The sequence below is a fragment of the Arvicola amphibius genome, chromosome 6, assembly GCF_903992535.2.
Source record: "Arvicola amphibius chromosome 6, mArvAmp1.2, whole genome shotgun sequence".
NCBI classification, from domain to species: Eukaryota; Metazoa; Chordata; class Mammalia; order Rodentia; family Cricetidae; genus Arvicola; species Arvicola amphibius.
Window position 1 is genome coordinate 152,926,431 of NC_052052.2, and position 16,317 is coordinate 152,942,747.

General features: G+C 45.4%; 1 protein-coding gene across 2 annotated transcripts in view; it reads left to right on the plus strand.

The window, feature by feature from the left end:
- The first annotated feature begins 3,843 nt into the window (after positions 1–3,843).
- Positions 3,844–16,317, plus strand: part of Smad5 (SMAD family member 5) — a 48,140-nt gene continuing 35,666 nt past the window's right edge. For both annotated transcript variants that reach the window (XM_038333551.1, XM_038333552.1), the window contains exon 1: positions 3,844–3,974. The gene's annotated coding sequence lies outside the window, so the exon portion shown is untranslated. The remainder of the gene's footprint in view (positions 3,975–16,317) is intronic.

A 16,317-nucleotide genomic window follows, 5' to 3' on the forward strand; every position in this document is an offset into this window, starting at 1 on the left:
TGATGCAGTTCAAGCTGGCCTTGAACTCACAGTCCTCCCATCTCAACCTGTACAGTGCTAGGAGTCCAGGTGTATGCTGCCACGCCTGGCTTACTGATGAGTGTAGAAGTCTTCCACACAAGAACACTAGAATTTTACTGGAAAACACTTTTAAATTTTCTATAAAAATTGCTTCAGTGTGATCTCCTGTTGGCATGATTCTTTGGTTTATTCTGTCCTTCTTTAAGGTTTATTTTTATATTTAATCATGTGTGTATTTGCACATCTATCATGGGTTTGTATGTTAGTGCAATTGCTCATGGAGGCCATAAGAGGTCATTGGCTCCTCTGGAGTGGCAGTTACAGGTGGCTGTGAACGAGCTCACTGGGTTCTGGCATCTCACTCAGGCCCTCTGGAAGAGCAGTTTGTGCTCTTGACAGCTGGACCACCTCTCCAGCCCTGGTTTCTCTTAAAAGAGAAACATGAAGTTCCTTTTCACCATCTGTGCTTTGTATTGCTGTTTGTTTTCCCCCCTCTGGCCTGTGGGGTGTCTTCAGGTGCCATTTCTTTGGAGCCTCGTTGGTTTGGGAACTCTGATTGGTTTAGCTGTGCTTCCTATACTTTTTCTAGTAGGACAGAGCCTGGGGGTAGTTGGCCAGTGGAAGAACATGCAGAGAATGAACTCTCAGAGTTTGAAATGGAGGTTTTATTCTATCTAAGGATGCTGTCTGGAGAATGCATATAAGTTTGGACATTTCTTCTCCAGTGCCTACTTTCCATAACTGTCTGAGGAAGGGAGACATTTCTGGAGGCTATGAAGTACAGATACCTCTGATGATGTCATCTCTGAGGGCTATGGAGATACAGATACATTTGATAGTGTCGTCTCTGGGGGCTATGAAGATACGGATATATCTAATGATGTCATCTCTGGGGGCTATGAAGATACAAATGCTTCTGATGATGTCGTCTCTGGGGGCTATGGAGATATGGATACATTTGATGATGTCATCTCTGGGGGCTATGAAGATACAGTTGCTTCTGATGGTGTCGTTTCTGGGGCTATGAAGATATGGATGCTTCTGATGATGTCGTCTCTGGGGGCTATGGAGATACGGATACATTTGATGATGTTGTCTCTGGGGGCTATGGAGATATGGATATATTTGATGATGTCATCTCTGGGGCTATGAAGATACAGATGCTTGTGATGGTGTCGTTTCTGGGGCTATGAAGATACAGATACATCTGATGATGTCGTCTCTGGGGGATAGGATGCCTCTGATGGTGTCACTCAGGAATGTTTCTGTTGGGTGAGACCTCCAAACACTTAGTTCTTCTAGTTACACTTGTGTATAGGTAGGTGTTTTTAGTGACACACTTCTGAGTTATAGCAAAATTGTGGACTTCAAGTATTTATTAATAATTTTCAACTAAAACACATCTTGCTTTAATTATATTATATTTTAAAATAAAACTTAAGAAAATATGATCCATGTGTTTCCCCCAATTTTCCTAAAAATTGTTTACTTCTTGGGTCTGGAAAAATTGAAGGTGGGGTAGGACATTAATAAACCCTTGAGGCTAATTCCATTTACCAAATGACTGACTTCATCAGTTATTGAAAAGAATTGGAAAGAAAAGGCCCAGTTTTTCCTAAAATGAACTTAATCAAATACAAACCAGTTGAGGTTGAGGTTTCTTGCCTTTGCACCTTAACACCCAGGCTGGGTAGTTCTCAGCAGAAGAAGGGCCTTCTAGACATTTAGGGTGCTTATATCATCTCTGGCTTCTTCCTGCTGGGTTCCCATGGGCTTCCTGCCTGGGACAATGGAGAAAGTCTTCAAACTGCTAGGTATTTCCTAGAGAACAGCCATTCCTGGTTGGCAGCTGCAGGTCTTAGTGATTCAGAAATAGATTTCTCTCCCAATAAAGAAAAATCAAACACCAAGGTGAGTGTCAGGGGATCTCCATCAGGTGAGCATCTGATCTCAAAAACCATTTTTTTTTTTTTTTTTTACAAATCCTGATGTCCCACAGCACATATCTATCTGTGCAGATCACCCTGGCCTACTTTTGTTCTTAGAGTCTGCTGATTACCCAAAGCTCAACTTCCTTATGCCTCCAGTAGGCCCTCTGATTTCTACACCCTGTGAAGTTGACATCATGTCTCTGTTCTCTGGAAGAGTTCTACTGGCAGCTGACCTCTCTATTCCTCCATTCTGTGTTATTATCTCTTGCAACTGAAGTCCTAGCCTGAGTACCCCAAACCACCTGGGAGCCTGGAGTCTGGTTGATTTGATCACTACGCAGATACACAGTTGAGGAAGTAAAATGGTTGGTTTTAGTGTTATTTGTGTGACTCTGGAAAGGACTCCAAGCCTCACCAATTGTCCTTACAAATATGCACACGTTTGTTTGTGGAAGGACTTTTACTAGTGGCTTGAAGGGAAGAGTGTTGCTGGTGCACTCACAGTATTCAACAAGGTCCTCTGCAAACATCAATTCTGAAAAAAGGGCATTTCTCTGGCTACGGTTATAGGTACTTCTGAGAGTTGTAAATCCATGCCAGGCTCCAGAATCCATGCCTTCCAAGGGCTGGAAACGTATTTAACAACAAAGAACCAGTAAGCATGACAGAGAGTCAACGCACACGGAGTCCTCGTTCACAAAGTTTATGATGTAGTAAAGAACTTTAAGATGGAGACCTGAGATTGCAAACTGAGGGCCAGCAGGCTAAATCCGGACCATGGGTGTGTTTTGTTTGGCTTGTGCTGGCGTTAGTCTTCTCAATGTCAAAGAGAAGGGGGTGGAAAGGGAGGGGGGGTGGAAAGGGACAAAGAGGCCGATCGGATAAATGTGCGAATTTCCTTTTGTGTAAAAAAGATAAATTTCCAATCTTCTTTGTGAAGCCTTAAGATCTGCCAATACTGGGTCCTTATTCCCACACTTCTCCCTGCTGATGGCCTGCTACAGCCAACAACAGCTACTCTCCTTAGTGCAGGAGTGGATAGATGCTCTCTGGTTACCCAGCTCACTTCTCTAACCATTTGAGATGGCTGCTTCGACCAAGCATCAACAGCGTTGGAAACAAGCCACGGAAACTTGGAACAACACGGAAACTGCCCATTTGTGTATCAAGCGAGGTGACCCTGGTGTAGGCCATAGAGGTGGCAGTAAAGGCGACAAGAAATTGTCAGATTTAGCAAGAAAACGGTACAATCAGTTTTGAACACTTTAAAAAATAAACACAGAATTATTTAAAAGCTTCCCCTTGTTGTGCAAATCGGGTGCCCTAGTACAGATATATTTCTGGGAATGCTGACCCTTTGGGGAATTAGGAGGGAAAGAGGAGCCAGAAGGCCCGATTATTACGGCTTAAGCCTATGGACAGTTTGTGCACCTTCACGCCTCCACTTGCGCCCAAGACACTCCCTGCTTCCAGATGTGGGGCGGTGTCCCTTAGACAGCTGGGATTGTGTCCTGAGAAATGGACGATCTCCCCTGAGCTCCGGGTTAGCACGGTCTCCATCTGCAGAGCATTTTTCCTTTGGGCGCCACGGTCTGGCTGCATCTAGCAAGCTGTATGATAGTTAGGATTTATATCACACGTCAACCTAAGAGGCGAAGTTGTAGCTGAAGACACCTTTCAACGCTTTCTATAGGCGAGAGCAGTCCCCCGTTGTCCACGGTGAGGACCGCTGTTTGGCTAGAAGGCGGGTCAGTTCCGTGGGTGCAGCGCCTGGAGCCCAGTGCCACGCTCAGGCCTGCCGTGCACCGACAGGGAGAGCCAGGCCTTGGCCACTCCCGACGCGCATGCGCCGGCCGGCCGGCTTGGCCCTCCGCCGCCCCCCCTTCCCCCTCGTCATCCGGGTCCCGGGCGGGCGGGCGAGCGGGCGCCGTGCGCTTGTCCCGTGGCCGAGCTGCTAATAAAGTTACGGCGCGTGCACGGCGCAGCGACGGCGTGAGGAGAGCGCGCCCGGACGGCCGGGAGGTGAGTGAGGGGCCCCGGGGCGGAGGGGCACACGCGGCGGAAGCCGGGGTCGGGCAGAGGCCTAGCGGGTCCCCGCGCGGGACCGGACGGGACGGGGTGCCGAGCTGCGCGGCGCGACGGGGGAGGCCTGGCTGCCGCGGAGGCCCCGGCTCCCTCCACGGTCCCGACGAGGCCCCCCGCCACCTCGACGCTCCACCAAGCAGTGCAGACGGCCTAGGCCGAGCCCGCGCCCCGCCGCTTTGTGTGCTCGAGATAAGGATCCGCGCTTATCGGTGGGAATTACACCCCGGCCCGCGGCGACCCGCCCCTGCACCCGGCTGTCGCCTGCCCGCCCGGGGCCGCCCTCCACCCGCTCGCCCAGCGCTCTAGGGACGTCGCCGAGGTCCTCGCGCCTCGCCAAACTTTATGTGAGGAACTGAAGCAGCTTTTGTCTTTCGCCCGGTCCCGGTGGTTCCCTAGGGCTTGCGTGCCCCAGGCGCCTTCTCCATCCCCCACCCCCTGGCCCGGTTCCTTTTCGCTTTTCCGAGGCTGGTGTGGCGCCGAGGTGCGAGCCGAGCTTTGAAAACTCCCCCGTGGCGCCCGTCTGAGGTCGGAGCATGCTCAGTAGCCTGGACATTTTGATTGCAGAAAGAGCTGGCGAGGATAGTCGAGGTATTTGGAGGTGTGCCAGCTATCCGAAGCGTCTGTCCCGACTCCGGTTTTTGGATGGCACCGGCGGATGGAGCCCAGGCCAACCTGGGAGCCAGAACTGGCCGAACACTCTAGGCTCGATCTTTATCTTGATTGTAAAGACAATGTTTCCTGGGCAGCTGGAGGTGGGGGGCGTACTCCTGGCCGCGTTTGCGTCTAAATGGGTGTGGTGCTAAGTATATCTTGTTTATCTTTCTTTGGAAAAAGTTTTGAAGTCTGGTGGCCTTTGTCACATCATGCCTGTTGCCTAGCGCTATCAAGTGTGTTCCTACCTAGCAACAGAAAAGGGGATCAGTGGACTTTGTTGGTTGGCTTTACAGAAGCTAAGAGAAAAGGGTACACATGATGTTCTTTTCTTTCTGACAAGGTCTTTCAATGCAGACCTTGAACTCCAGCCAGTCTTCCTGCCTCAGCCTTCCAAGTGCTGGGATTGCAGTGGTGGTGAGCCATCACGGTCTGGCAGTCTTTCTTTTTTTAAACAAAGAGTGCTTGGATGTCCTTAGTGTATGGGAGTTACCACTAGCGAGGTAGCTTTTCATTTAACTTGAAGCTGAAAACCCAGTAGACTTAGTTGAATGTTTCTGCCAAATGCCAGCCCATAGTGCCTGTTGTATGCAAACAGTGCCCACATGCCGCAAGACAAGACAGTTTTACACTCAACGGCCCTGTCCTGAGATTGTTTCAGATTTTGTAGAGAAAGTCAGTGGGTCAGTAGTAACAAATTCCATTCTTCCTTGTACCCATTTGGTAACATTTTTCCCCCTCTAAAAAAAAACCCTGAAGTTATAAAAATATCCAACACAACTGAGAAGCAACAGTTTATCAAAATATAACCTTTATAACGTTTATATATTATGCTCAGATTTTTTTATTTTTTTATTTTTATTGTTTTGCCAGGCATGCTGGCTCAAACCTTAAATTTATCCCAATACTTGGGAGACAGAGGCAGGTAGATCTGCCTGAGTTCCAGGCCAGCCAGCGCTACCTAGTGAGGCCTTGTGTGAAAAACCTTTCATTTTGTTTGATTGCTTACACAATGATCTCTGGGGCACCTCTCCTTCCTCTGCTGCTCCCCCACTCAGTCTTTTCAGATCATGGCTGTTACCATGGATGGCATTTGGAAGCCTTTACTGTGTCTTTGTTAAAAATGCCATCCATCGTTTGGTCACTTTATTTAGGTCATAGACAAATCTTCTCAGTTGACTTCCCTCCTCCATTCTGCAGATAGCTAGCCAAGGTTAGCCTCAAACTTGCTGTGTAGTCCAGGATGACCTGAACTTCTACTTCTACCTCTCAAAGGCTGGCATCACAAGCCGGAACCCTCACACTTGGTTGTTTGTTTGGATTGGTTGGCTTGCTCTTTTAGCTGGCTGGAGCCTGCAGACCTCACTGCACCGACCTCTCAGATAGTTTTCCGTGCATACATGGGATATGGGATAGATAGTTGAAGGAAGAAGTCAGTGAACTGGGGGAGGGAGTAAAATGTGTCTGTGGTTTGTGCAGTGCTGTGCTTACCTGCTTCACTCTGGTGGGCAATGGGTAGATGGATGTGTTGCCTTTCTTTTCCCTCTGGCAGAGTCAGCCATTAATTGCAGCGTGAGACAGTGGCAGAATGTTGCTAATGAGGTTTGAATCAGATTGTTGTGTGCTGGTTATGTAACATGTTGTGAGAGTGTTATTAAAAGTTGCCTTCTGTAGCAAGGAGAGAGGCAAGTCAATTCTGCTTACTCTCTTGGGCTTTCATTCCTGGCTGAACCTGAAGGCACATTAGGCTACAGCTGTAATTATACCTGGGCTGCCTATTTCCTGTTTTCATGGTGGACCCAAACAGCATGGTTTGCAGTGATGAGCTCTTGTCCTTTGTGTTAAACAGAGGCAGTGTGTTCTCTCTGCTCAAAACAGATTGGCGGCTTGGTTGAACAAATTCCATTTTAGTGTTTTGAAGATAAGGCAGTAAAATTATAGTGTTTTACTTCTTAGTAGCTTGTATCAAAATTTAATATAAAATCACTTTCATATGCATATTCTGTTGTGTAAGTTTTAATTTACCAATACTTGTGTAGTGTGAATCAAGAAAGCTCTTTTTTTGTTGTTTATAACTTAACAAATGTTTTTTATTGCCAGGTGTTTGTGTTGCTTTGGGCAGGGAGACCCGCATCAGAGCTAATTTCAGGGCCTTCATTCCCCTGGTTTATCCATCTCCACATTACATTTATTCCTATTGTATGTTCCTACCTGTAAGTGCTTTGTATTAAGAACATGGTTGTAGGCACCTTGGGTTCTATCATTTGCCAGCATATCTTGAAGAGGTCGGATATTGGAGAAGATTCCCATCTTGTAATGGACAGTAGTAGCCTGAGGAATGATTCTTATCTTTACTAGGTGTCAGTCTGGAAGGAAACTGAGAAAGTGGGATGTGGAAAGCCTGTTACAGACTCAAGGTCCTCTCTAGCCAGAAAAGATGGTGCAGCCCCCCCCCCCCCCCCCCCCCCCGTTTGACCTGTGCCTTCTTACACCTTGTTTTTCTACTTCTGAACTTAGTGGAATATTAGCAGTTGGAATTTTCAGGGCAAGGTCATCTAGCTTATTGCCATTACTATACATCCTTTACCTCCAACCAAAACTTGAATGTAGTGTGGATGTTTACTAAATGGAACCATCAGCATTTAGAAGTGTTTCAGAAGAATTGTTTAAAACTAATTATTAGAATTTTTCAATCTTTTATTTATTTATTTTTTGAGGCAAGGTCTCATGTAGCTCTGGCTGGGTCTCACTATGTAGTTCTGTCCGGGAACTCACTATGTAGGCCAGACTGGCCTTGAACTCACATAGATCTATCTGCCTCCTGGGTGCTGGAATTAAAGGCATGCATTACAGACTAATTTCCAAATCTCATAGGTCACATATTTTAAATCTTTATTGTTTCATAACTTGGGATGATGTAATTATAGAACATTAAGGCTTTTCATAATTAATCACTAGTTCTGGGCTCTGTGTAGCTTTGATAGATGTGTGAATATGCCCACACACATACACAGGCACACACTTTTCCCCCAACCAGGTTAGAGGTTGTGCTTTAGTTTTACCAGAAGTATTTTCAGTAGCTTTTCTTACTGCCTTTATTTACTGTGTCTTAATTTTGTTGAGATTATTATTTTTTTTGGAAGAAAGAATTATTAGGACAGTTCTCTTACATGAGCCTATAATTTTACTTCATTAGTTGTTATTGTTAATGTGTGTTTTGTAAATAGGTTTTGTGCTAAATCCTTTGTGAGCACAGTCTTTACCTGTAGTGTATCTGTATTTTCTAGTTTGGCATTCCATGGGAATTTGGAAATATCTTGATCTTTTGTGAGGTTTCTAACTGGAGCATTTCCTTCTGATTTCCTGCATGTTACTTTGTTATGTTGGACGGAATGGAAACGGTAGCAGCCTCAAATGTCAAGTGTCCTTTCTGCCTTCTCAGAATGTGCTTCAGGAAGAGGCTGGCACTGCAAATTTAACTTTGCTCTCTGAGTATGTGTGTGATCACAGGGGTTCTGTTCTCCCTGAAGTACTAGGGTCTTGCCTTTTTTCCTAGGTGGTGGACTGCCTAACTGCAGGTCTAGTTATCCTAGTGTATGTTCCTGGGAAGAAGGGACACTGCAGAAATACTTCTGAGCTGTCTGTTGTCTTGCTGTATTTGGGTTTTCCTGTTCTCTTAGGTGACAGTCTAGTTAACTCACTGACTGCACTTTTCAGGCTTGAGTGCAGATTGTGACAGAACAGAGGAGCTAGCCAGCACTGGTTTTTGTTTTGTTTTCTTCTTTCCTACTAAGGGGGGGTACTTGTACTCTCGGGTACACATGCGGTGCTGGAGGACAGCAGTGGCATTGGAGTGGATGCTGTAGACTTCGGCTTTCTGTGCTTCAGAGGCGCATGAAGAGCAGCAGTGATTTTGTTGTAATTGAAAGGAGAGCACTGTGAAGGAGACTGACCAGCTCTGTTTCTGGCCTTGTGCCTGCAAGCCTGTACAAGCAGTCTACTTCTGGTGGCAAGGCAAGGAGTCTTGCAGGCTCTGTGAGGGTGAGCGATACATCTAGATCAGGCTCTGCTTAATTAGAGGACTCAGAGAAGCAGCTGAAGCCTAAAGAGTGATTAAAAGCTGGGAAACAGAAGTCTGGATGTGGGCGATTCAAAGGAGGGACACCTGGGGGCACAAAAGAATGAGCAGGACTGTGCTTTGAGAAGTGTCGGGACCCATGTTCATCATCCAGAGGGCTTTGAGAGCTGTTTAGAGCTTTGGATGTCTTTTTTTAAATGTAATCTTTATGTGTTCTACCTGAGTGTATGTGCCTGGTGTCCAAGGAGTCCAGAGGATGCTGGAACTGGAGTTACAGTTGGTTGTGAGCTACTGTGTGGGTTCTGGGGATTGAACCTGGGTCCTCTGCATGAGCAGCAGCAGCTGAGCTGTCTCTCCAATGCTTTTGAAATTGGGAGTCAGCTGGTTGAGGAAAACAGTGATTTTTAGCCTTTCTCTAGGAAAGCAGTTTGAGTGCTTCCTTCCCTTTAGATCTTCCTGTAGAGCTGGTGCGTTTCTGAGTCTGGAGGAGCTGTGTGTACTCGCGTTCTCTTTCAGCTCTTCTGCAGCAGTCACAGCTGCAGCCTGCAAGTTCTAAAGCATTAGAACTAAAGCCTAGGCAGTGGTGCTGGGGTCTGTCCCTGTGATCCTTGGTGGCTGCTGTTTATGTTAGAACCAGAGGGAAAGAGATTTTCTAAAGCTTCATCCTGGTTAACCTGGAAAGTTAACTCTGTATATTTGCAGGTGGCTTGCTTCTACTTGTTTGTTTCTCAACTTCTTGGTTCTCAAACTAACCTGGGATTCCTATTAGAAATGTGGGAAGGTTTTGTTTTGTTTTTGAGACAGGGTCTCACTGTTTGGCGCTGGCTGGCATGGAAGTCACTGTGTAGACCATGCTGGCTCAAGCTCACAGAGACCATTCTGCTTTCTGAGAGTGGGATTAAAAGTGTGGGCTACCACACCTGGCTGTTTTTTTAAAGATTTATTTTTAACTCTCTCCCTCTCTGTTTCCTTCCCTCCCTCTCTATCTCTACTCTCTCTGTGTGTCTTTCTCTTGTGTATGTGTGTGTCTGAGTGCATGACTGTACGTGTCTGTGGAGGAGACAGAAGCTGTCATCTTCTGGAGCTGGAGTAGTTTACAGGTGTTTGTGAGCCACCTGAGGTGGGGGTTAGGATCTTTGGCAAGAACAGTATGCTTCTCTAACCTCTGAGACATCTCTCCTACCCCAAGATGCCTATGAAGAATTTTGGAGGAAAAATGGTATTGTGTTGCTGCCTCTAATAAGAGAATTAATACATGTGGAAAATGCCTGTGTATTTAAGGAATGTAGGGAAACTTTGCTAAATCTTATTTCTGAATATCCGTGTAGGTGACTCACTTTCAGTATGAAGAATGCAGGAAAGTTTTGTCATGATGAACCATCAGTTCACATCCGTAAGACACAACTAAAGGAGTCTGTGAAAGAGTTGTGCAAAAGACCTTGAAATAGAAGTCAGGCCTTCCTCTGCATTGGAAGTATACAGGACATGTGAGACCGGGTACAGCTCATGTGTTAGCCAGGTAGAGTAACACATGCTTTCTTTCCCAACCCATTCCAGCCCTTGGTAATACGAGTTCTCTGAGATGGGTTGAAGGCTAGCCTGTCAGCATAATAGCCTGTCAGGAAACCCAGATGCCCTGGAAATGCATGGATTATGGAGACGGCATCCAGCCACACTCCCACTCAGCAGGCATCAAATCACTATGGAAGTGAGAACCCAGCTGTTAAGAGTTGGTCTTGGGATGTGGTTCACTGGCTTTGTGCTTGTGAGACTTGTCTGCTATGTGTGCGTTTGTGATGGGGAATTGTGGGTCATTATGGAATGTCGGTTTGCATGGGATGGTGTTGTCAAGAGTTTGCTTTGCATTTTAGTTTGAGTTGAAGCAGTAAGGGATGTTGGAGCAGAGAGTGAAGGAGCTGCTCTTTCCAGTCTGAGCATGAACTCTGTGTCTGGGGGAGGGTGTTGGAGATGATACTGAAATCTTGAAGCTTAGCAACATTTTATTCCTACATTTAATATGTATGCTATTAAAGTTCTGATCTTTGTTTAGACTGCTTATCAGCCTTTTCCAAGTCAGACTGACACCTTGGAATCTTTATTGACTTCTGTTCTCACACAACTCATATCTTTCCATCAGGGACCCTGCTGTCTCTGTCAGCTTCTCACCATACCAGTGCTATCACCCTGGTGGTAGTTGCCAGTTCCTCTTACTTAGATTACTTCAACTCTCAGCACACTAGCCACAGCCTCTTGTTTTGTTTTGTTTTTAAGATAGTGTCTGTTTATATCTAGCTGGTCTGGAATTTGTTATGTAGACCTGGCTGGCTTTTCACACAAAGAGATCCACCTGCCTCTGCCTCCTAAGTACTGGGTTCATGGGTGTGGGCCAACATGCCTGGTCGCAGGATAATTCTCAACAATATAAATCAGTTATTGTGCCTCCTCAGCTCTCTGAGCCAGTCCATATTTGACCGACAGTAGAGACTGACTCTCTTCCTGCCACTGTGGCTGGTCTGCCTTGCTTCCCTCTTTGGTCCCAATCCTTACCTTCTTGTCTATTCACTTTATTCCCAGGAAACACTGCGTTCCTTGCGTGCACCCCCTTTAGGGTCTTTGTATTGCATTTTAATGGTTTCCCCTTGTTTCCTTATAATTTTGGTTCATTTGGTGCCTTCTCAGCGAGGCCCATCCCCGTTATTTTATTGGAAACTGCCTCTCTTCATACTCCCTGTTAACCCATCTCTGTCTCTCCTCCCTCACCATCTGATTTTTTTCCCCCTTCTTAACAGTTTTGAATTTTTGATTTAGGATCTTGTTATGCAGCCCTGGTTAGCCTGGAACTCACTATGTAGATCTACCCAACTTTGAATTTGTGGGCAGTCCTGCTAGGAATATAAGCTTTCCACCATATTCTGCCAGATGTTGCCTAACAAAAATGTTACTAACTACATTGTGTGCTTCCCACCACTAGAATATACGTTACTAGAAGACAAGAGGTTTTGATTCCTCCCTGCCCCGAGGTTTCTCCCTGTATTCCTGACTGTACTGGAACTCACTCTGTAGATCAAACTGGCCACAAACTCAGAGATTCACTTGCCTCTGCCTCCTGAGTGCTGGAATTAAAGGTTGTGCCTCCATACCTCTTTCCTTGTTATATTCTCAGCTCATAATAATGCCTTAATAAGTAGTGAGTTAATTAATGTTTTATTCTTAGTTTGAATAAACTGTATCTAGTAAATAGTAACTGTGAAATGAGTGAGTTAAAGAATTTATTTTTAAACATTAATTTCATTTTTAATTATCTTCCTTGGGATGACAGCTAAAGCTGAAATCTGAGATAGGAGATGGAATTTAGTGGTTGATGCTTGAGCAAAGTATTACAGGCCAAAAAAAAAAAAAAGGTGCATTTGAAAATCAGGTAACAAAAGGTGGGAAGAAAGAGGCTTTTCAGGAATGGGGATCAGGAACATTGCTTCTGGAGTTGTGCTGTCTTAAGATGTAGCGCCTCCTTTGTAGTAAGGGCACTCTGGGACGTGCTGTGTGATTAGACTGGGTTCTTTTTCTTAGTTCCTCTTTGTTTCTTGATCTCTCACATGTATCTCATAATTACAGAAAAAATTATGTAGTTTATATATAAACTGGTGTCTGTTCTGCTAAATTATTCTGGAAAGAGATTTTGGACCACCTCTGCACCTTTCGCTTTTATAGCACCTTTGCAAATGACACAGAAAAGGGCACCTCATTTTCTCCTTCAGCCTTGTATAATGAACAGCCGTGTAACCCTGCTCACAGTCCTGGTCATTCCTTGGATGTTGAGTGGTGGCTTGTAGATAGAGACTCAGTAAAGGCTTAAACCGACCCCTGATATCTTCAGAAGCAGGACTGTGTGCATGATTTCTATTTCCTGTTGATTTAGAGTGCAGAATCTATAGAAATATTTTCAGTCTATTCTGATTGATGTTTCTTAAAGTTAATTTTAGTCTAGAAGTTTATGTATCCCTAAATAAATTAGAGGAAATTATTTTGAAATAGGAATGTCTTTTGATAATATAAGTATTACTAGTGAGGATTTTAATATGGCTGAGGCATGTCTGTATTTAGGTTTAAAAAGTTAGTTTTGTTTTCCTTTCTTCTCAGAAATACTGTTTGGTTTAATCTTAAGAAATTTCTCTCTGCTGACGCAAAGAACTCCAATCAGACTAGATTAGACCAAATTAAAATGCCCATGTTTAATAAATGTGGCACTCTTGGGTGGACCAAGACAGCAAGGCGAGGAGAGGAGCCCACGCAAACCCCAGAGACCAAGTGTTCCTTTTTCTTGTGTGAGCCTAATACCCTGTGGGAGTGGTTCTGACCCTCCCTGGGGAGGAGTCAGCGCTTGGCAGGCTGGGAATTGGAGTCCAAGCATTTGGCAGGCTGGGAATTGCAGTCTAAAAGCTTAACATGCTGGGAATTGGAGTATAACTCAATATTACATTCCAGACTCTTTGGATATAGGGGTGTTAGAGGGCTGGGGTTTCACTTTTGAGCAAACATCCCAGAGTCCTTGGATATAGGGGCGTCGGCTCAAGTCTGGCTACTTTCTGTGGGCATGGGGTGAAGTGGGCGAGGAGAGAGCTGGGAGTTGGTGTGCTCACGCCCAGTGAGAGGTGTGGCTGGAGCGGCATCCGGTTTGCTGTCATCTGGAGTATGAGAAGGCAGGTGGCTAGGAGAAAAGGAATAGTGTAATTATTGGCCCTGTGAAATGGGGCTAGCCGTGGGATGGGACACAATAGCAGATCACCCTGGATTTTTTAAAACCAGATTTTAGTTGACAGGTGTCCTTAATCCAGGAGAGTTGGTAGCAATGGTGAAGTCCCAGGAGCTGGTACAGAACTTTTGGCATTGTCTGGAGAGTGGTTTTTAGGTTGCTCTTGGCCCAGGCAGTAGGAGTGACCTGTAAAATATGCTTGAAACTGGCTGGGGTTAGCAAAAGGCTCTGGAGATTTTTGGGGTACTTTTTTTTTTTTTTTTTTTTTTTTTTTTACCAGACCTGATTTTGATACTGCAATAGAAGCTTCCCAGGAACCTGTAAGAGAACTGGAACAGTTCTTACATCTTAGTGTCATAGCAAAAGGCTACTGCTTTAGGTTAAGAGGTAAAGGAAACTGGGAACTCTGGACCTTCCAAGACACACCTGAAACCTGTTAGTCCTGGACTGTGAGGCCTGTGAAGGAGGCACACTGTCTGTATTTTAGCAGGACACTTCAGTAAATGCCATAAATGAAGTAATGAATTAACAGTACCTTAAGTTGTCAAATGCCATTAGACAGATCTGGGAGGGATAAATCAGCAAACGTGAGACACCGTTTTAGCTACACAGGCAATCCCAAATCCTCTTCTTAGTCCTTGGAGAACAGTAGTCTTAGAAGCAGTGCTTGCTGTTAGCTGCTGAGCACAAGAGGCCCAAAGAGTTTTCCAGTGAGGGGAAGATTTTAGTCTACCTGTCTTGGATGATTCCCTGGGTGAAGAAGCATCCAGGAAGCTGAAGAGGTGAGAGGCCTCTTTTTGCTGTGTCGTGGTTTTACCAAACCCAGAGGCAAGGCCTGAAGGCGGAAGGTCTTCTGTCTTCTTGGAGGAGCTAAAGGATTCTGCAGAAGCTGCTTGTCTGTGTTAGAAGCTCTTGTTAATATGCCATGCCCTTAGATGTGTAAAGGCACTGAGAACTAGGTACCATTACCAGTTATTTAAACTGGGCATATAAGCTAAATTTAGGCGTGTATTTTATCCAGTTAGTTACAGTTTATCAATGCTAGTACATGTAAGAAGATTAAAAGGAATATTTTAATAAGTCAAAGAACCTTAAAACGAGCACACAGGTACACAGAAACATTTATAAAATTACACAGACATACTGTGGCCACATCACTTTGACAGACAGACAAACAAAACATTTTTAGAAACCTGTGTTAGCTGACCAACTTAAAATTTTGGCGTAGTTAGGTGACAGAAGCCAGGAGGGTGGAAGGACAGGGAAAACAGATTTATTTTTAAAAAATTTTAGAGTGAGACAAACAACAAACAGCTTAGAGAAGCAGGGAAGGTGGGTAGCAGGGCAGGAGCGCATGGCAGAAATTGCGGGCTTTTGGAGCCTTGTTTGAGTTAGGTGTTAGTCCCAGTTTAAAAGGATTTTTTTTGTAAAAGGCTGCCCAAGTGGCAAACAGCAGGGAGGGGCTAGAGTGATCCCAGCGTAGAAGGCAAAGGCCAGGGAAATAACTGATGGACGAGTGCCTGTTCTGAATGATGGGCAATGGCCTTTGCTGTCCTCAGGGAGTCGGGTTTAGATCCCCGAATCCGGAACAGGGGTCCTCACTGCCTGATGGAAGGACAAACCGCTGGCTGTGAATAAGGGGGTGGGGAGAGGCGAGAGCACTGGCTGGGAATAGTGAGAGAGACACACAGGGAAGTGGGGGTGGGATGAGAGTGTGCATTTAGAAACCATGGGCTTTTGGTGTATTGTTAATTTACGTTAGATAGCCCCAATTTAAAAGGACTTTGTGTAAAAGGCTGTCTAAGGGCATTTGATTAATTGGCTTGGAATCACAAGTAACCCATTAGAAGCTCATGCCTCTGTGAAAATGAGGGTACATGAGAAATGGGTGGGGACGTTTCCCCACACCCAAATCCCATCTCAGCAAAAGTCCCTGGCTTTTGCCAAGTGGATCAGGATTCCGGCGTGGGCCTGTGGCTTCAGCGGAAAACCCAAAAAGCAAATGGGTCACCCCAAGACCATACTGGCAATGCAGTTTAAAAGGGGGACTCATTGAGTGAAGCTGATCTTGCCTGGCGGAGGGCACACAGGAAGGGCGTTTTCCAGCAGGCAGCCCTGGACCCTAGGCCCTGGGCCTGTGGGAAAAAATACTCTTTTTTGGTGGGACCTCCATTTGTTTGATTTTAATCTTAAGAAAAGCCACTCTGACAATGCAAAGAACACCAATCAGACAGATTAGACCGAATTAAAATACCTGTGTTTAATAAATGCGGCACTCTCGGGTGGACCAAGACAGCATGGTGAGGAGAAGAGCCCATGAAAACCCCAAGACCATGTGTTCCTTTTTCTGGTGGAGCCTAAATACACTGTGGGAGTGGTCCTGACCCTCCCTGGGGAGGGGTCAGCGCTTGGCAGGCTGGGAGTTGAGTCCAAGCACTTGGCAGGCTGGGAATTGGAGTCCAATGCAATATTACATTCCAGACTCTTTGGATATGGGGTGTTAGAGGGCTGGGGGGGCTCACTTTTGACCAAACAAACACATTTTAATTTAATTATTTGCTTACTTTTTATGTTGCTTAGGATTGATCCCAGTGCCTTGTACAAATGCTCAGCTATTTCTCCAGCCCAGAAATGTTTCTTTTCTTTTTTGAAAAAAATGTGCATGTGTGCACATGCACACTTGTATTGCAATGTGTATGTATGTACAGGTGCTTGCAGGTATGTGTGTGTACATGTGTGTGCAAGTGCACATTTATTATTGGCTGTGTAGTCCTGAATGAAGACAGATGCTATTTTTCCTC